This window comes from Staurois parvus, unplaced genomic scaffold, assembly GCF_062004578.1.
Source record: "Staurois parvus isolate SC_StPar_1 unplaced genomic scaffold, SC_StPar_1.0 ptg000441l, whole genome shotgun sequence".
NCBI classification, from domain to species: Eukaryota; Metazoa; Chordata; class Amphibia; order Anura; family Ranidae; genus Staurois; species Staurois parvus.
This window is the reverse complement of record NW_028318237.1, coordinates 1,554,997-1,569,320: the sequence shown is the minus strand read 5'-3', so window position 1 is coordinate 1,569,320 and position 14,324 is coordinate 1,554,997. Positions and strand designations below refer to the sequence as shown.

The 14,324-nt window shown below is 44.4% G+C and overlaps 1 long non-coding RNA gene across 1 annotated transcript; it reads left to right on the top strand.

Annotated features, from left to right (window-relative positions):
- Positions 1-6,706: 6,706 nt before the first annotated feature.
- On the top strand, positions 6,707-9,921 carry LOC149454002 (uncharacterized). The gene is made up of 2 exons (XR_016314403.1): positions 6,707-8,442; positions 8,475-9,921. It is a non-coding gene; the product is annotated as an uncharacterized LOC149454002 (long non-coding RNA).
- The last annotated feature ends 4,403 nt before the right edge of the window (positions 9,922-14,324 follow it).

The following is a 14,324-nucleotide window of genomic DNA, read 5'->3' as shown; positions in this document are numbered from 1 at the left end:
CAGAAACACAGCTTAGTTCAGCCTTCATTAAATGGTGGACCGTGGTCTGGACAGGGACCAATTGACACTCCAGTCTGGACCTTCAGCACGCCAGGCTGCACCTGGATCTCCGCTGCTCAGCAGTCATTGGTTCCTAGGACCGCCATCATCCTAGCAGCCAATGATGTCACGTGTATTCCCTGCACCCCTAGCAAGCTTCTCTGCCCAGCTCCTGCCCCCTGCATCAAGCTTCTATGCAAAGCTCCTGCCCCCTGCAGCAAGCTTTTCTTTTCAGCTCCCGCCCCCTGCAGCAAGCTTTTCTGCCCAGCTCCCGCCCCTGCAGCAAGCTTCTCTGCCCAGCTCCCGCCCCCTGCAGCAAGCTTTTCTGCCCAGCTCCCGCCCCTGCAGCAAGCTTCTCTACCCAGCTCCCGCCCCCTGCATCAAGCTTCTATAAAAAGCTCCTGCCCCCTGCAGCAAGCTTTTCTGCCCAGCTCCCGCCCCCTGCAGCAAGCTTCTCTGCCCAGCTCCCGCCCCCTGCAGCAAGCTTCTCTGCCCAGCTCCCGCCCCCTGCAGCGAGCTTCTCTTCCCAGCTCCCGCCCCCTGCAGCGAGCTTCTCTGCCCAGCTCCTGCCCCCTGCAGCGAGCTTCTCTGCCCAGCTCCCGCCCCCTGCAGCGAGCTTCTCTGCCCAGCTCCCGCCCCCTGCAGCAAGCTTCTCTGCCCAGCTCCCGCCCCCTGCAGCAAGCTTCTCTGCCAAGCTCCCACCCCTTGCAGCAAGCTTCTCTGCCCAGCTCCCGCCCCCTGCACCAAGCTTCTTCTCCCAGTTCCTGTGCCCTGCCTACCTTCCTACAGGGACATATGAGTCTAGTACACTGTTAACATTGATGGACTTTACAACCCTTTAGGTGTACGCTGATGGGTCCAGGGCCGTGGATAAGGGGGCACCACCAGTCCTCCTGTACAGGGTTCAGGCCAGCAGCGGGGCCCAGGCAGCTGGGTGGATTCGATGTGGGCAGGGAGGGTGATCGGCACAGCAGGGGGGGGGGGGGGCAATTACTGGAACCGATCCCCTGTATGGCTTACTGCAGTAGCTGAAAACTGACTTTCAGCTGCTACAGAGCGAGCCATACCGGGGATCGCTTCCAGTAATTGCCCCCCCATTTCACCCATCGCCCTCCCTGTGCACCATGCATTTGCTCCTGCTGCACAGACCCCCCCTGTGTGCCTCCCACCTCCTCCTCTTCTTCCCACCAGCAGCTGCAAGCACACAATAGGAGGATCCTGCAGAATGAAGAGTGGGGGAAGGGCCCGGTAAGTATATCACATTTTCTTTCCTGAGTGAACACAATGACTGATCGGTACTGATCACTCACTGTGTTCATTCATAACTGAAGCATAGTAAACTGTGTTTTTTTTTTCCTGGGGGGGGGGGGGGGGGCACACAGCAGCCCTGGATGAGTCACAACTCGTCTATAAGGATATTCTGATGGGGATACCTGATGTAAAGGGGCACGCTGATGGGGGCACCTGATGTACAGGGGCACGCTGATGGGGACACCTGATGTAAAGGGGCACTCTGATGGGGACACCTGATGTAAAGGGGCACTCTGATGGGGACACCTGATGTAAAGGGGCACTCTGATGGGGACACCTGATGTAAAGGGGCACTCTGATGGGGACACCTGATGTAAGGGGGCACTCTGATGGGGACACCTGATGTAAAGGGGCACTCTGATGGGGACACCTGCTGTAAAGGGGCAATCTGATGGGGACACCTGATGTAAAGGGGCGCTCTGATGGAGACACCTGATGTAAAGGGGCGCTCTGATGGAGATACATCATGTAAGGGGGCACTCTGATGGGGGCACCTGATGTAAAGGGGCACTCTGATGGGGACACATCAGGTAAGGAGCACTCTAATAGCACATACTTGAGTTTCAGACCTTGGCTAGAAGAAAATTGTGGCAACTGGATCTCCTTGAATTTTAATTCAATACCCCTGTCATAGTTGTTAGGGGGTTTGGCCACCATCAGGTGTGGCCCCTAGGCTGTGTTTCTGTTTTTTTGTGCCTAGTGTGCTACTCCAGAAGGTGGCGCCATAACCCAATGGTCAGGGATCTAGTTCTCCGCTGTGTCCTTCAATGAGAAAATAATTTTATGGTGAGTACAAAAAAATCCCTTTTTTAATTTATAGGGTGGCTTTTTTAATATCACAATATCAGCTCCAGTAGCAAGATGTCCCTACCAGATATCCTGATTCTGCCTCAGCACAGAGTCTCACTTCTGCTTCTACATTCTTTATATCTGGAAATAAATGTAAATTACAATAAGGAGAGTGAGACCCCAAAATTATGGCAGAACTGGGAACTTTGTAGGGATCTGGCTATTGGAGAGACATATTACATAGCAGAGAGTGAGTGAACTGGCTGCTGCATAGATCTGGAAAATCCGTTATGGTTGGGCTGACCCTTTAAAGAGTACCTGTCTCCTCCTCACATAGTGAAAGCTGCCATTTATTGGGCTGACAAAATAATCTGCGTATTAATATAGAAACTAGCAATATTATAAACTCCAATTAAGTCTGAACCCAAGACCAACCAAAAAGATTTACCCTTGCAGTGGGTGCACCCTCCTTGCTTGTTATGCCTAGGGGATGATGAATAAGATGATATACTGACGTTATCCCTTGCTCCCTTGGTGGCAGGAGTTCTCTTTTAATGTCAGATGCTCTGGAATGTGGGTGGCGTCCTACCTGTACAATGCAGGACTGCTAGTGCTGCTTTGTACGAGATGACGTCAGTAAGCTGCAAATGAAGGTTTCAGAGAGACCAATGGCACGAAGAGGAGGAAGTTGGCAAGACTGAGGAATAAGGTACGTGTATCACCTTATTGGTCATAGCCTAGGAAAAAAACAACAGTTAACCCTTGCAATGTGGAGGAGGGCCCACTGCAGGGGTAAATCTTTTATATTCCTGGAGTTCAGCTTTAAAAAGAAGGCCTTATTCTCCAGAGTGCCGGCAGAGCCCAGAAAATAACTGCCTCTATATTAAAGTATATCCGAAGCCAAAAATGTTTTCCAGTGTTACATACATAGAGTGGGGAAGGGTTAGCAACCCGTTAAGTTTTTGTTGCTTCATACAATTGTAAGGATGAGAAGAGTTGTACTGCTTGGCCTGTTATCTCTTGTGGTAAGTATCATGTGGAGGTTGAAAGGAAGCTCTACTAGGCCTAGGGACATTATAGGTGATACTTATGGAAAAATGGAGCAAGGGTGGAGGATAGAAGTCCAGAATAAAGTTTTATTTGCAATCAACAAGAAAACTCCAAAGCGCTTTGAGGGTTGCAAGGGTCCCCCTTCTTCTGGACTGAGATCTGAACTTGAGGTGGAATAAGGTTCAAGAGGGCAGTATTTTAAAAAAGAAGCAAAGATTGAAAATAGAGGACATGACCTCAAACTAGAACATGGGTACATGACCACAGGCTGGAACATGGGGAAATGACCTCCAGCTCGAACATGGGGTACATGAGCACAAACTACAACACAGGGACATGAACTCAAACTAGAACACAGGGAAATTACCTCAAGCTAGAACATGGAGACATGTCCTAAAACCCTCAAACTAGAATATAGGGAGATGATCTCAGAGTAGAACATGGGGACATTACCTCAAACTCGAACATGGAGATATGACCTCAAACTAGAACATGGGGACATGATTTCTGACTAGAACACGGGGACATGACCTAAGACTAGAACACGGGACATGACCTCAAGCTAGGACACGGGGGCAAGACCTCAAACTAGAACATGGGGAAATTACCTCAAACTAGAACACAGGGACATGACCTAAGACTAGAACACAGGACATGACCTCAAGCTAGAACGTGGGGACATGAACACAAGCTAGAACGTGGGGACATGAACACAAGCTAGAATGTGGGGACATGAACTCAAGCTAGAATGTGGGGACATGACCTCAAACTAGAATACGGGAACATGACCTCAAATGATCAAACTAGGTTCAGGAGGGCAGTATTTTCAATATGAAACTAAGATGAGAACATGGGGAGATGATTTCATACTAGAACATGGGGACATGACCTCAAACTAGAACTTGAGACATGACTTCAAACTAGAATATGGGGAAATTACCTCAAACCCTCAAACTAGAATATGGGAACATGACCTCAAACTAGAACATGGGGCCATGACTTCAAACTAGAACACGGGGACATGACCTCAAAACTAGAATACGGGGCCATGACTTCAAACTAGAATGCGGGGCCATGACCTCAACTAGAATACGGGGCCATGATCTGAAACTAGAATATGGGGACCTGACCTCAAACTAGAACATGGGGAAATGACCTCAAACTAGAATACGGGGACATAACCTCAAACTAGAACATGGGGCCATGACTTCAAACTAGAATACGGGGCCATGACCTCAAACTAGAATACTAGGACATGACCTCAAACTAGAATACTAGGACATGACCTCAAACTAGAACATGGGGCCATGACTTCAAACTAGAACACAGGGTCATAACCTCAAACTAGAATACGGGGCCATGACCTCAAACTAGAACATGGAGACCTAACCTCAAACTAGAATACGGGGACATGAACTCAAACTAGAACACAAGGACATGACTAGACTAGAACACAGGAACATGACCTCAGACTAAAACATAGGAGCATGACCTAAAAAAATTAAAAAGGGATGGATTTGATGGACCACTTAGTCTTAGCTGTTTTTTTAGCCGTTAGGTGGGCGGTCAGGGGGTGGTAAAACCATGGCTCTGCTGCCTGCTTTTACACACACACACAACCCTGGCCACCCGTGTGAAAGAGGCCTATCTGTCCTAGTAATCATTATCACCAGGACAGAAAGTGGTGGGAAATGCAAAAAATTGGGTAGCCATTGGAACAGAAAACGATCTGCCAAAGGAGACAATTGTTGCGGTGGCAACACTTGGAGAAGCTTTCCTCTCACTTCCTGATGTGTCTACGGGACAGGAAGTGAAATTTTCCCACTTTGCCAAAAAAAAAGTGATTTTAGCCCTTTCCTACTCCTTCTGAAACTAAAATAAAACTTTGACTTTAGATATACTTTAAGTGGATGCAGCCATTTTTTGCTTGAGGCCCCAGAGGGTTTCACATCTGCTTACATAATGGCTGCGGGCGCACTGTAGGGGGTGACAGGTACACTTTGACAATACCTGTATGACTTGTTTGTTGCTAGTGAGCTTTCCTTAAATATTTTTCTTGCATTTTAGTGAAAAAATTTATTGAAATTGTATTTTTAATTTTTGAACAAAAAAAAAGATCTATTATCAAAGTCCAAAGATGCTTAGAGTTGGTATAGAATCAGAGTTTAATCAGAGTGATGGCTGGGTCATGTGATCTACATTATAGAGAGATGCACAGCCCCATTATACAGAGATTTAAAGAGACCGCTCATTGTTTTTGTCATTATTATCATATCATCAAATGTGATTAAAATACAGATTTTTAACTTGTGTTTTTTTTTTTCATTTTTCCTTGTTTGTTCATCGGTGTGCATTCACATGGGCGCAACATGTGAATGCAAAGGACCATAAGCTCATGCGACACATATACAGGCATGATAGTCATGTGTGTGTATATGTTCGATCACATATGATTGCAAATCTATACAAACCATCTATAACGATATATGTGATCCACTGGCACTGGCTGGCTTAGGACAAAAGCCAGTGTTTTGAGTCCAGTAACCCACAGCCACCAATCAAAATGCATCATTCACTAATCTGATCCAGAAAACTCTTGATTGGTTAAACTTGAACTCCAGGTCGATACGAAAGGCACAGATTATCACAAAGGTATCAGCCTCTTGTAGTCCCAGTACAGCCGAGCTCAGAGTGGAAGAGGGAAAAGCAGCACCAGAAGCCAGTCTGTGCTACAGTGCTCATGTGCTATCATGGTGCACACTGATAGAAGGAGAGAGCGGAGAGACAGAGATGAGCTCATCAGTCTAATGCTTCATCTTTCACTGACCAATCACAGGCTAGGGGAGGGACCTGTAAATGTTGCTTAACCCCTTCCCCGCTGCCTCCTGAGGTCTTAATACTGGGCGGCAAAGGTGGTGTCCCCAGTGCATGGTTGGCTATACCCACATGGAAGAAAAATATATTTTAAAAATATTCTTCCCAAATATATTGACATATATTTGAAATGCTACAATATTGGCCGTATTCAATATATATACATATATATATATATATATATATATACATACATACACACACTGCATGTTGAAATGCGTTTTTATTAAATAATAAAAATATTTTTTAAAATACATTTCAGATATACTGTATGTCTTTAACAATACAAATCTACATTTTTGGAATGCATTTACAGATCTATGTAAACATATATGTTATATGTTAAAAATAATCTGAAGAATATATTTAAAAAAATATATTTTTAAAAATATATATATTTTTAAATATATTCTTCAATATATGAAATATATTGAATACGGCCAAAATTGTAGCATTTCAAATATATGGCAATATATTTGGGAAGAATATTTTAAAAATATATTTCAAATATATTTTTCTTCCATATTGCGCATAATAAAATAAACATTCCCCAGTAAACAATTTTTTATATGTTAAAAAATCTGACGAATGTATTTTAAAAAAAGATATTTTTTATATTTTTAATAAGAATGTTTTAATCTTTTTATTAAGATATAAAAAACGCATTTCAACATGCAGTGTATGTATATGTATATATATGTGTGTGAGTGTGTGTGTATATGTATAGATATATATAGATAGATATAGATGTACTGAATATGGCCAAAATTGTAGCATTTCAAATATATGCCAACATGTTTTGGAAGAATATTTTTTAAATATATTTCAAATATATTTTTCTTCCATATGGGAAAAAGCAGTCACATGATCTCATTGGCTCTTGATCCAAAAATTTCAGTGACAGCTCGGTTAGTTTGCTGGCAGCACACAACCTTGGACCCCCATGGGTGCATATCTGTGGCATCTGGACATTTATGCCCACCCACCCTGCTACCCATATGGAAATGTTTGGAGTGCAGCTTTTTGGCACCAAGGTCCCTACTGGTATGGGTGCTGGAATCTCATCCAAAAGTGGGTGGGCCCACCTCTATGACTAAGATGTGGGGTGAAACGCGTTGCTGCGGGGTGAAACGCGTCGCGGGGTGAAACGCGTCAGTAGGAATGGCTTGGGAGGAGTCGAGGCTGAGGCCGTTCTCCATTATCTTTTGAGATTGGGCTGTCAGGAGTGCAGCGCTTCTACAATGTTTCCTCCCACCCTGCTACTTCATATATGTGAGTTATAGCAAAAAAAAAATGAGGTCTCCTGCCCTGTCGGACAGGGCTCTACTGTGAGGCAGAGCTGTGTTTGTCTCAGGACTGGATGGACTGAAATACAAATCCTTTGATAGTTGTAACCCCCATATTCTCTATATAATCTGTGAATTTATCGGTTTGCCTGGAGTTCAGCTTTAAAGGCTGCTGTGCTTTGCATGTTTTCTTTGCTCTATGTAGGACCTTATTAAAAAAAAAATCAGGGGTGGTATTTTATAACAGTCTTGGAAACAAACCAAAAACTGAGATCAGTCAGAGAAGAGAACTTTTATTACTTCAAAGGAAAACTTGTACAGAGAGAAGGCTATCAATGCTAACCTTACTTCTGGAAATGCGTGTTGCCTGGCTGTCATGCTTATCCAAGGGCTTCAGTACTTTGAGTCTCTGAACAAGAACATGTATGCAGATTAGGGGTTCTGACTTGAGAATGACTTTCCTGACCTGCTTGTTCATATTCTTGCTTGTTCAGTTTTTCTATACAACATATTTTTTTATATTTTTTTTTTTTAAAAAGGGAAAACAAAAATATGTCTCTACAGTGCATTCATAAAGTATTCAGACCCCCTTCATTTTTTCAGTGTTGTTATGTTGAAGCCTGATATTACAGTTGTTTCAATAATTTGTTTTTCTCATTAATCTACACTCAGTACCCCATAATGACAAAGTGAAAACCGAAATGCAGAAATGCCTGTGAATTTATAAAAAAACAAAAACAAAAACAAAAACAAAAACAAAAACAAAACTGAGATATCTTATGTACTAAAAGTGTTACTAAACCCACAACACTACAATCAGTCTGTATATGCAGGAAAGCATGCTTGTTATACTCACTGTGGAACCGAAAGGGTTAATCCTCTGCATTGTGTAAAAATGCAGTTTGATCCTGTCTTCTCTGATCCTCCCCTTCTTCCAGTGCCCCCCTCTTACCTCCTGATAAGACATATATCGTGTGGAGTCACTCTGCACATGCTTAGTTTGGTGTGTATTGCAATTCCTTCCAATGATATCGATGAGGCACAATTCCTCTCAATGACACCAAGTATGGGGCACAGTTCTCAATGACACCAAGTATGGGGCGCAATTCGTCTCAATGACACCAGGCATGGGGCGCAATTCGTCTCAATGACACCAGGCATGGGGTGCAATTCCTCTCAATGACACCAAGTATGGGGCGCAATTCCTCTCAATGACACCAAGTATGGGGCGCAATTCCTCTCAATGACACCAAGTATGGGGCGCAATTCCTCTCAATGACACCAAGTATGGGGCGCAATTCCTCTCAATGGCACCAAGTATGGGGCGCAATTCCTCTCAATGACACCAAGTATGGGGCGCAATTCCTCTCAATGACACCAAGTATGGGGCGCAATTCTTCTCAATGACACCAAGTATGGGGCGCAATTCTTCTCAATGACACCAAATATGGGGCGCAATTCCTCTCAATGACACCACGTATGGGGCACAATTCCTCTCAATGACACTAAGTATGGGGCACAATTCTTCTCAATGACACCAAGTATGGGGCACAATTCCTTCCAATGATATCGATGGGGCACAATTCCTCTCAATGACACCATGTATAGGGCACAATTCTCAATGACACCAAGTACGGGGCGCAATTCCTCTCAATGACACCAAGTATGGGGCGCAATTCCTCTCAATGACACCAAGTATGGGGCGCAATTCCTCTCAATGACACCAAGTATGGGGCGCAATTCCTCTCAATGACACCAAGTATGGGGCACAATTCTTCTCAATGACACCAAGTATGGGGCACAATTCTTCTCAATGACACCAAGTATGGGGCACAATTCCACTCAAAAACACCAACGACGGGGCACTGTTCCTTCCACTGGTGCAAACAATGGGTTGCAATTCTTCCCACTGACACCAAAAATGGGGCACTATCCTTCCCTCTGACACCAAAGATGGGGCATTGTCTATTCTCACTGGCCATAGTTCGCCCCCCTAAAGTCTGCAGGACAGTAAACTGGCCCTTTATTTAGAATGTTTGGAGACCCCTGGTGTAGATTAATGAGAAAAAAATGAAATTAAATAACTGTACTATCAGGCTGCAACATAACAGCATTGAAAAAAGTGAAGGGGGTCTGAATACTTTATGAATGCACTGTAGATATTTTATATATATATACATTTTTTTTTTTTGCACTTGTTTTTTACAAACAATATTTTGGTAAAAATATCTTAAGTGACTTTTAGAACAAAATTTTTGTAAATATAGAATATAATATATTAAAATGTCTGATGGATAATTTATAGTTTTATACCATGTAATAAAGTCGTAGATCGCAGCATTACAGTGTTTCTGGGACATTTGGGGATCTCTACACTTCACTGTATACACCTATGTGGTCTAAAACTGGCTGTACAATATTGGAGTTTGAAATTGTTTGATTTAAGAAAGTTTGTTCAATTTTCTAATCATTCGTGTGGTCACTTCGACATTCCTTCATGAACACAGAGACGAGGAAATTCCGTAGGGGCACGATGAAATTTTTTTCTCGAATGAACAAAGAGCAAACGTGGGTTTTGTTTGAGAATGTCCATTTATTCCTAAACTGAAAGTGAAAAGCAAACAAAACGAATACTCCCAAATAATCCTGCGCTCAACAAAAATGATTTTTAGAAACCACAACCAATACTAAATGGCAACTAAAAAAATATTGAAAAATTTTTTTTTATACATTTGCTGCTGCAAGCATCTGACGTGTTCCCACAACAAAGGTTTTGTGAAAAGTAAACAAAATGTTGAAGTACATAAAGCAGAGTTCCACCTAAAAAAAAAATAAAAAAAATAAAAGTCAGCAGCTACAAAAACTGTAGCTGCTGACTTTTAAAATACAGACACTTACCTGTCCCTCGGTCCAGCGGTGTCCTCGCCACGGCTGGTTTCACCGGCCGTCTTCTCTCCCTGGTGCCGGCATCTTCAGTGTGGGCACCCGGCTGTGACAGCTTGTGGCTTCACAGCCGGGTGCCCACTGCGCATGCGCGAGAATTGCTGCACCTTGTGAATGGCCCTGTAGTCTTCTGGGACCTGTCACGTGTCCCAGAAGACTACGGGGAGGGAGGTGGGGAGGACAACTTCCGCTTCTGATCGCCTTAGGCAATCGAAATGGGAGCGGGTACCTGTCAAATTCGGGTACCCGCTTCCCAAAGGTCCCAATCCTTAATGGGGAGTGGGGGACAAAGGCTTAAAGTGGAACTTTCCCTTTTGGGTGGAGCTCCGCTTTAAGAACAACATTAATCATCAAATGTTTGTACATAGGTTTGTAGGGAATATTCTTACAAGCGTTCATTCAAACGGGTGGACTGACAACTCATGGGGCCCCCGGGCAATAGGGGATCATAGGGCCCCTGTGTCCTCACCCACACTCAAACCACACCCTAAAAAGCCTATGAAAGGTACCAAGGGCATCTCATGGGGCCTCCTACTGACCCCGGGCCCTCGGGCAGTGCCCGAGTTCCCAAATGGTCAGTCCGCCCTTGCGTTCAAATATCTACTAGTGTATGACCAGCTTTGAAGTACCTCTACATTGTATCATACTGAGAGCAGGATCAGTGCAGGGATGCACCCACTGCATGATGGGAGCTTTTTTTAAAAAAAATTTCTGATGTGGCTGTGACTTAGAAAAAGCAATAATTAGTTATAAGGAGCAAAAATGAACTACAGTATATACTTAAAGGGTAACTCCACTTTCATGGGGAAAAAAATAGCAAATAAGAAAAAAAAAAAAATATATATATATATACAATTGTGACCCAAGTCATATTGTAATTGAGCCCAGGTTCACATATATGCGGTGCGGTATATCGCATGTGATTCGCACAGGAATCGCATCACATTCCTGTGCAAATCACATGCGATTTGTGTGCGGTGCGATCGGAGCCGTACATTTTGTATGACTCTAGTCGCACCGCACCTGCACCAAAAATGCGCAGGACCCTTTTTTTGGTCCGCACTAGAATCTGATCACATGGGTATTCACACCTATGCGATCCGTTTCTGCACGTCGCACCGCGTTTTGTGGACCGATTTCGGGGGTGTTGTTACCTTAACATACACACCCGCAGCGGTTCGCATGAACAGGGTGTGATTCTGATGCGGTGCGGAATTCGCACAGAAAACGCTGAGAATTACGCACCGCATCAGTGTGAACCAAGGCTGAGTGTTATTAAAAATGACCCTTCATTTTCAATCTGCAGCCACTTTAATTTTCTGTCAATATCAATATGGCTGCCTGGAGGCGTTCTGTACAAAGATGGTGTACAGAACGCCCCCCAGAAATGTCATTTCCTGCTGGTGCGATTGGCTCACTGATTTTCCCAGAATCTGCATTAACCCCAGGTTCACACCTAAGAATTTTCCTAAAACGCACAGCAGTCCATTTAACATGATTTCCTATGGGACAGGTCACATCTGCACGTTTTCACCAGGTGTGTTTCTTGGAAAGGGTCAGGGACTTTTTTGAACGCAAAAAGTAGCATTTTCGGTTCTATAGAATTATTTGTAAACGCAGCAGAAAAGCATGTAGTGCATTTTTGCTGTGTGTTGCATTTTAAATCTGCCTAGCAACAAGAAAAAAAAAGCAAAACGTTTCAAAAACGCATGTGCAAAAATGCAACGCAAAACTCACTGCAGAAACGGATCAAACACAAACTGCATAGGTGTGAACCCAGCCTAAGGTACAAGTCAGATTGAAGGCATCCTCTGCAACAAAGCAAATGAAACCTCCACGTTAACCCAAATATATGGAAAAAATAAATATTTTTGTGTTACAGCTAATCACTGTTGTGCAGCGCAACTACTAATATGTGTACTGCTAAAAAGAAGCGTGCAAAATGACACCTGATAAATGTGTGTGACATCCAACCAGGGGCGGACTGACAACTCATGGGGCCCCTGGGCAATAGGGGATCATGGGGCCCGTGTCCTTACCCAAACTCAAAAAAGCCTATGAAAAAGGTACCAGGGGCATCTCATGGGACCCCTACTGACCCCGGGCCCTCGGGCAGTGCTCGAGTCTCCAAATGGTCAGTCTGCCTCTGCATCCAACACAACTATATATATATATATATATATATATATATATATATATATATGTAGTGAAACTCGAAAATTAGAATATTGTGCAAAAGTTCATTTATTTCAATGCAGCAACTTAAACGGTGACACTAATATAAGAGATAGACTCATTACATGCAAAGCAAGATAGTTCAAGCCGTGATTTGTCATCATTGTGATGATTATGGCTTACAGCTCATGAAAACCCCAAATCCACAATCTCAGAAAATTAGAATATTACATGCAATCAATAAAACAAGGATTGTACATAGAACAATATCGGACCTCTGAAAAGTAGACGCATGCATATGTACTCAGTACTTGGTTTGGGCCCCTTTTGCAGCAATTACTGCCTCAATGCGGCGTGGCATGGAAGCTATCAGCCTGTGGCACTGCTGAGGTGTTATGGAAGACCAGGATGCTTCAATAGAGGACTTCAGCTCTTCTGCATTGTTCGGTCTCATGTCTCTCATCTTTCTCTTGGCAATGCCCCATAGATTCTCTATGGGGTTCAGGTCAGGTGAGTTTGCTGGCCAATCAAGCACAGTAATCCCACGGTCATTGAACCAGGTTTTGGTGCTTTTGGCAGTGTGGGAGGTGCCACGTCCTGCTGGAAAATGAAGTCAGCATCCCCATAAAGCTCGTCTGCGGAAGGAAGCATGAAGTGCTCCAAAATCTCCTGGTAGACGGCTGCGTTGACCCTGGACTTAATAAAGCACAGTGGACCAACACCAGCAGATGACATGGCTCCCCAAATCAACACAGACTGTGGAAACTTCACACTGGACTTCAAGCATCTTGCAGTGTGTGCCTCTCCATTCTTCTTCCATACTCGGGGTCCTTGGGCCCCTCCATTCTTCCTCCATACTCGGGGTCCTTGGGCCTCTCCATTCTTCCTCCATACTCGGGGTCCTTGGGCCTCTCCATTCTTCCTCCATACTCGGGGTCCTTGGGCCTCTCCATTCTTCCTCCATACTCGGGGTCCTTGTGCCTCTCCATTCTTCCTCCATACTCGGGGTCCTTGTGCCTCTCCATTCTTCCTCCATACTCTGGTCCTTGTGCCTCTTCATTCTTCCTCCATACTCCTGGTCCTTGGGCCTCTCCATTCTTCCTCCATACTCGGGGTCCTTGGGCCTCTCCATTCCTCCTCCATACTCGGGGTCCTTGGGCCTCTCCATTCCTCCTCCATACTCGGGGTCCTTGGGCCTCTCCATTCTTCCTCCATACTCGGGGTCCTTGGGCCTCTCCATTCTTCCTCCATACTCGGGGTCCTTGGGCCTCTCCATTCTTCCTTCATACTCGGGGTCCTTGGTTTCCAAATGAGATGCAAAAGTTGCTCTCATCAGAAAAGAGGACTTTGGACCACTGAGCAACAGACCAGGTCTGTTTTTCTTTAGCCCAGGTGAGACGCTTCTGACGTTGTTTGTTGTTCAGGAGCGGCTTGACAAGAGGAATACGACATTTGAAGCCCATGTCCAGGATCCGTCTGTGTGTGGTGGCTCTTGATGCACTGACTCCAGTCTCAGTCCACTCCTTGTGAAAGTCCCCAACACTTTTGAATGGCCTTTTCCTGACAATCCTCTCCAGGCTGCGGTCATCCCTGCTGCTTGTGCACCTTTTTCTTCCACACTTTTCCCTTCCACATAACTTTCTATTAATGTGCTTTGATACAGCACTTTGGGAACATCCAACTTCTTTTGCAAATACCTTTTGAGGCTTTCCCTCCTTATGGAGGGTGTCAATGATGGTTTTCTGCACAACTGTCAGGTCAGCAGTCTTTCCCATGATTGAGATTCCTACTGAACCAGACTGAGAGATCATTAAAGGCTCAGGAACCCTTTGCAGGTGTTATGGCTTAATTAGCTGA